Source organism: Amblyraja radiata, chromosome 30 (genome assembly GCF_010909765.2).
Source record: "Amblyraja radiata isolate CabotCenter1 chromosome 30, sAmbRad1.1.pri, whole genome shotgun sequence".
In the NCBI taxonomy this organism is placed as follows: Eukaryota; Metazoa; Chordata; class Chondrichthyes; order Rajiformes; family Rajidae; genus Amblyraja; species Amblyraja radiata.
The window spans coordinates 2,946,797-2,953,957 of NC_045985.1; positions in this window are offsets into that span (position 1 = coordinate 2,946,797).

The following is a 7,161-nucleotide window of genomic DNA, read 5'->3' on the forward strand; positions in this document are numbered from 1 at the left end:
CCATCTTCAAATCCTCCCTAAAAACACATTTTTATTCTTTGGCTTTCGACACTGGCTGAGGCATTGCTCCTGTTTTTAGTGCTTTTAATGTCTTTTAATTTTTAGTGTGTTTTTTATAGTCCTTCGTTTTACGGTTTTTAATGGTTTTTAATTGTTTGTAATAGCTTTTTGTTCATGAGTTCTCATGTACAGCACTTTGTGGCAACTGTAGTTGTTTAAAGTGCTTTATAAATAAAGTTATTATTATTATTATTAATTATTATTATTAATTCACACTTTTTTAGATATTTACTTATTAGATATAGACATTTTTTGAAGGCTACTCTACCCTTTTTTCCGCTACCACATCAAACCAAAATCTTGGAAAAAAATTTACATTTGAACCCTTATCAGAAAGGATTAATAACGACTATTTATGAGTTGATTTTGAAATTACAAATAGATATATTTGATAAAATTAAGAATGACTGGGAATGAGGACTCCAAATTTCTCTACCTATAGGAAAATGGGAGAGGATTCTTCAATTAGTTAATACTTCCTCAATGTGCGCAAGACATGCTCTGATACAATTCAAGGTGGTTCACAGAGCTCATATGTCATAAGATAAGTTAGCTCGTGTTTATGGTGATATAAATCCTACCTGTGACAGATATAACTCTGAAGTGGCCTCACTGACTCATATGTTTTGGTCCTGCCCACTTTTGGACAAATATTGGAAATACATTTTTGATACAATGTCTGTAGTTTTATGTATAGATTTACAAGCTCATCCTATTACTGCAATTTTTGGGCTTCCAATGTTAGATTCTACTCATTTGTCCCGCTCCGCCCATCGGCTGATTGCTTATACCGCATTAATTGCCAGAAGATATATTTTATTTAAATGGAAAGACTCTAACCCTCCGAACACACTCCATTGGTACTCTGAAACGATATCATGTTTAAATTTTGAAAATATCAGGAGTGACATTGTTGAACCCTTGGTTAAAATTGATAGGGCATGGGGAAGCTTTATTCAACATTTTCATACTATATAAACTGTCCCCTCTCCAACCGTTATAATAATTATTTTACCTCTATATGGTGGAACGGACTAGGCGACAAACAGGGACTTCAATTGTTGACATTCTCAGCTCAGATTGTTGCTTTGTTTTCTAGTTTAGGGGGTTTTGTTTCTTCCTTTTTTCTCTTTTTTTCCTTTTTACCTTTTGTTTTTTTTTCTACATATAGGTTTTCTTTTAAAGATTTAACTTATATTGACCGGAAAGTCTATATTCAATATGTATTATGACACTGGACTCATATTTAAGTTATACCTGTTATCAATGTAATCCTGATAATTGTTTGTTTTATTTTTGCTTTTGGAAAAAAATGAATAAAATGATTTTGAAAGAAAAGAATAAAGGGGTCGGCTGTTTAGGATTGTGATGAGGAAAAACATTTTCACCCAGAGAAGCACATGGTCTGTAAAAGCCTTCCGGTCACTGTTTAAAAGTTGACAAAGTGCCTCATGATTCAGGATGAAAGTAATCAAGAGATACAAAGTGGAGAGGTCGCTGAGGGGGGAAGCGGTGTTTCAGAGGGGGAGGTGGTGGTTGAGGTGGGGTAGGGGTGGATGAGGGGGGAGTTGGGGGGAGGAGGGGGAGAGGGGTGGATGAGGGGAGGAATGGGTGGATGAGGGGGAGTTGAGGGGAGGGGGGGGATGAGGGGGAAGTTGAGGGGAGGGGGCGTGGTTGAGCGGGGGAGGGGGGGAGCGATTGATGGGGAAGGTTGGATGAGGGGTGGAGGGGTTATGGGACGGAGGGGTTGATGAGGGGGAGGGGTGGGGAGAGTTGAGGGGTGGGGTGGGGTGAGGTGGTCGGGGCGGCAGGAGGGGCGTTAGGGGCCGGGGGGACAGAAAACAGGGAAGATAGACACAAAATGCTGGAGTAACTCAGCAGGACAGGCAGCATCTCTGGAGAGAAGGATTGGGTGACGTTCCTAGTCGAGACCCTTCTTCAGATTTTTCTCCTTCTCTCCAGAGATGCTGCCTGTCCCGCCGAGTTACTGCGGCATTTTGTGTGTATATGCGGTGTGAACCCACACCTACAGTTCCATCCCACACGGAGGGAAAGTGGACAACTCACCTGCAGTGACGGGGCAACTGCTGTGGCAGTTTGTGACAAAGATCCTTTGGTTTGTGACACAAGTAGACGCAGATGTGAACATGAGCGGTTCCTGCAACACATGGCGGCTCCTTCTTTGCAACACAAGGTGGAACGAGCCTGGCCAGCTACTTGGTTGGTTTTGGTTGGCTGTCCGCCAGTGTGTGAGACGGGTGATTCACACACAGGCGGAGAAGGAGAAGATTCAAGATGGATGAGAGGGGATCTTATTGAAACATAAAAGATTATTAAGGGCTTGGACACGCTAGAGGCAGGAATCATGTTCCCGATGTTGGGGGAGTCCAGAACCAGGGGTCACTGTTTAAGAATAAGGGGTCGGCCCTTTGGAACAAAGATGAGGAAACACTTTTTCTCACAGAGAGTTGTGAATCTGTGGAATTTTCTGCCTCAGAGGGCGGTGGAGGCCGGTTCTCTGGATACTTTCAGGAGATAGCTAAATAGAGCTCTTAAAAATAGTGGAGTCAGGGGATATGGGGTGAAGGTTGGAACGGGGTACTGATTGTGGATGATCACAGTGAATGGCGGTGCTGGCTGTAAGGGCCGAATGGCCTCCTCCTGCACCCATTGTCTATGGTCTAATAGGTTTAAGGTGAGGGTGGAAAGATTTAATAGGAATCGGAGCAGGTAACGTCTTCATGCAAAGGGTGGTGGGTGTATGGAACGAGTTGCCAGAGGAGGTAGATGAGGTCGATACTATTGCAACGTTTAGGAAACTGTTGGACAGGTACGTGGATAGGACAAGTTTAGAGGGATATGGACCAAATGCAGGCAGGTGGGACTAGTGTAGCTGGGACATGTTGGCCGGTGTGGGCAAGTTGGGCCGAAGGGCCTGTTTCCACACTGTATCTATCACTCTATGACTAGAGTGTGGATTTTGTACAATGGCCCCTCTTGTTTACAGGATCAGTAGACTGTTTATGTACACTTGCTGACCTGGGGTACGGTAATACTCTGCTGGACTGTTTGTAATCAAAAATATAATTTCAATGTGTAGCATTTCACAACTGTGACAATAAAAGTGCCAATGAGTGTCAGATTCATGATTCATAATTCTGTTATTTGTTTGTTAATGATTAATATGTTCTTTTTCTTATCGAGTCCACACACAAGATTAGAAGTTGTTCAGCCAGAGCCGAACACACTTCTCGGCATCTGCATACAATGGTGTCTGTCTTGCACTTCTTGTGCGTGGTGATGGAAAGATTGGTGAAAACAGGGCCGCGACGTGAACGCCCTTTCCTTGACTCCATTAATATGTTAATAAATTATAATTCTGTTAATTTTCGTTTTTAATGTTTTGGATTCAAAGCCCTTTGATTGGGATCGGACTGTACAAGGGTGGAGGGGGCACTGAGGGCAAAGAGGCTGTGCCCACACGGCAATGTTAAAGGGGAGACCTTTCCAATCCACGCTTCCCTCTTTCTGTGCCTTTTCAAAATTGGTTATTTATATTGCAGTGGGGGCGGGATGTAGTGGGGGCGGGGCTAATAATGGACAGGCGGCGATTGGACAAGAGAGACGTCGGTCAGCAGGCAGTGGGGGCGGGACATGATGCTTCAGCGCGGTGATTGGATGATGGAGGTGTCGGTCAGAGGCGGGGGGCGGGACTGAGGGTGGAGCTTCTGTTCCACCGTCACCTTGTGTTGCAGGAACCAAAGATGAAAGAGCTGAACAAAGCTCTATAATCTGCTCTCTAATCTTTTTCAATTCAATTCAATTAAACTTTAATGTCATTGCACAGATACAAGTATGGGTACAACGAAATGCAGTTTAGCGTCAGTCCGTAGTAATAGTGCAATATAGAAATAAAAATACAGAATAAGCAAACAATGTGGACGGAGAGACTGGAGAAATCTATCGGCGGGACTCCGAGTTCAGCAATGTGATAGTGTTGTTGTAGAAGCTGTTCCTAATCCTACTAGTACGAGACCTGAGGCTCCTGTACCGCCTCCCTGATGGGAGGAGGGCAAACAGTCCATGGTTGGGGTGGGAGGGGTCTTTGATGATCTTCCCGGCCTGTCTCAGACACCGTTTTCGGTGGAGGGCATCCATGGCAGGGAGCGGGGCACCGATGATGTACTGAGCGGTTTTCACCACCCGTTGTAGTGCCTTCCTGTCCGCTACGGTGCAGCTGCTGTACCATACCGTGAAGCAGGTGGTCAGGATGCTTTCGATGGTACAGCGGTAAAAGTTGGTCAGGATCTGGGGGGACAGGTGAGCTTTCTTGAGCCTCCTCAGGAAGTAAAGGCGCTGCTTTGGCAGGAACCGCCCGAGTTACAACCTGCACGTGTTACAAATGTCTATCCTCGTTTCCCCTCCCGGCCGCTGATGCCCCTCCTACCGCCCCGACAACCTCACCCCACCCCCCCATGTCCACCCACCCTCCCCACACCCCACCCCCATGTCCCCCCATCCCCACCCCCCACCATTCACCGCAGACCCCACCACCCCTCAGTCCCACGCCCTGAACCCCAGTCCCCACTAGTCCCCACCCCCTCCAACCCCCAGTCCGTACCCGCTGCTCACTCCACCCTGGGGTGTTACCCACCCACCCCTCCAAGTCAAGTCAAGTTTATTCCTCACATACACATACGAGATGCGAAGTGAAATGAAAGTGGCAAATGCTCGCGGACTTTGTGCAAAAAGACAAACAAACAAACAACCAAACAAACTATAAACACAATCATAAACACACACATATTCTTTTACATATTAAATATTGGAAGGAAAAACGTTCAGTAAAGTTAGATAGTGAGTGAGATAGGAGTTTACAGTCCGAATGGCCTCTGGGAAGAAACTCCTTCTCAACCTCTCCGTTCTCACCGCATGGCAACGGAGGCGTTTGCCTGACTGTAGCAGCTGGAACAGTCCGTTGCTGGGGTGGAAGGCGTCTCCCCCTCCAGTCCCACGCAGTTGGGGGGGGGGGATACTGAGTTGGATGATCAGCCATCTCCCCTACCAGCGGGCGTGGAGCGCCGTTTCCTGGCGGGGACCGCCCAGCACCTCAGCTTCGGTGGCGGCACAGCGCTAGAGTGCTATCGCGGTGCGGGCGATGCCTTGCCTGGGTTGACGCGCTGGAGCTCCGGTGAGATGTGACCGCCGTGTTCAACACCTCCGGGCTGCGGGACTGTGGAGCGGAGCGGGCGGCGCCGACTTTAACATCGGGAGCCTGGGAGCTCCAAACCGGCGCGGCCTTGTCGGCTTCGGAAGCCGCGGTCCCCAACCAGGAAGCGGCCGTTCCAGGTGGCCCAGCCGCTGTGAGGACTCTCCCGACGCCGGGGCAACACCACCCGGCCAGAACGGCCAGGAACATCGGGCCTCCGTAGAGGCAATAGCGGTGGCCTCAATAGGCCTGACTTTGGGAGGACTGGACATTGTGCCTTCCACCACAGCTGGAACCATTGTGGGGGGATGATTTTTTGTCTGTAATGTAATCCTGTTAGTCTTTGTCCATGATGGCTGTCGGAAGGGAGAGTGGACGCTGGCGCGGTTTGGCTGCCGCTGCTCTCTCTTCACATTGTGTTTTTGATTTTCTGTTTTTGGACTGAATTCTGTTTTTAATTTGTGTTTCTGTGATGTCTTTATTATTTATTTTACTCTGATTATATGTTTATATTCCTGTTAATCTAAAAAAAAAAGATGTAAGGTGTCCTTGAGATGTCTGAAAGGCGCCCAATAAATAAAATTTATTATTATTATTATTATAGTCCCTGTCTCAACTACTCCTCCCCCTGGCCCCCGAGTCACCCATCCCTCCCGACCTCAACCACCCGTCCCCCCCCCTCAACCTCCCCTCCTCCCGCGACCCCCCTTCCCCTCCGTCCTCCCTCGACCCTTCCTTTGGTCCCCCCCCTCTCTTCCCCCCCCTCTCTCTTCTCCCCCCCTCTCTTCCTCCCCCCCTCTCTTCCTCCCCCCCGTCTCTTCCCCCTCTCTTCCTCCCCCCCTCTTCCTCCCCCCCTCTTCCTCCCCCCCTCTCTCTACTCTCCATCCCCCTCTCCTCCCCCCTCTCCTCTCCTCACCTTCCCCTCTCCCCCCCCTTCTCCACCCCCCTCTCCACTCTCTCTCCTCTCCACCCCCCTCTCCTCTCCACCCCCCCTCTCCTCTTCACCCCCCCTCTCCTCACCCTCCCCTCTCCACTCTCCTCACCCTACCCTCTCCTCTCCACCCCCCCTCTCTTCTCCTCACCCTCTCCTCTCCACTCCCCTCTCCTCTCCACTCTCATCTCCACCCCCCTCCACTCTCCTCTCTCCTCACCTCTCCACCCCCCTCTCCGCCTCCATCTGTTGTTCACTGTTTCTAACCGCTGTTGTTCACTCAGTCCGACACCTCCCTCTTTGTCCCACAGCCTGGAGTTGGTGCACATTAAGGGGCAGGAGATTCTGCTCCTTCTTCTTCTTCTTTGGAGTTTTACGGCAGCCGGCATCCGCAATGTTGCATTGCTGCCACCTTCTGGCTTCATTCCACAGTACTCATGTCTTTATATTAGATCCTTTTTATAAGGCCAGAGGCCCTCAAGAAATCAAACAACAACTTTATTCCTTTTCCTTTCCCTCCACACTCTAGAATGTTCTTTACTGATATTTCTGTCAATCCAATTTTCCTCATTTCAATGATCATAAATCCTCTTTCTGTCTCATATCTTCTACATGTAACTAGGGCATGCTGAACTGTTTCCGGCTGATGGCATTCCTCACACAGCCCAGTAGGGTGTTTTCCCAATATTTTTAATGTGCTGTTCAGGTGAGTGTGTCCTATCCTCAATCTTGTTAATACTACCTGTTCTCTCCTGTTCCCCCCTCTTCTTGCTGTAATGCCCACTCTGTTTTGTAGCGAATAGAGGTGTCTTCCCTTTGTCTCCTGTTCCCAGTATTGTTGCCATTCCTGATTTATTTTCTTCCACACAATGTGTTTTCCTTCAGATTTGGATAGTTGTAAGTTTACCTCTATGTTTCTTTTTTTTACAGCCTCCTTTGCCAATTTATCCACCTTTTCATT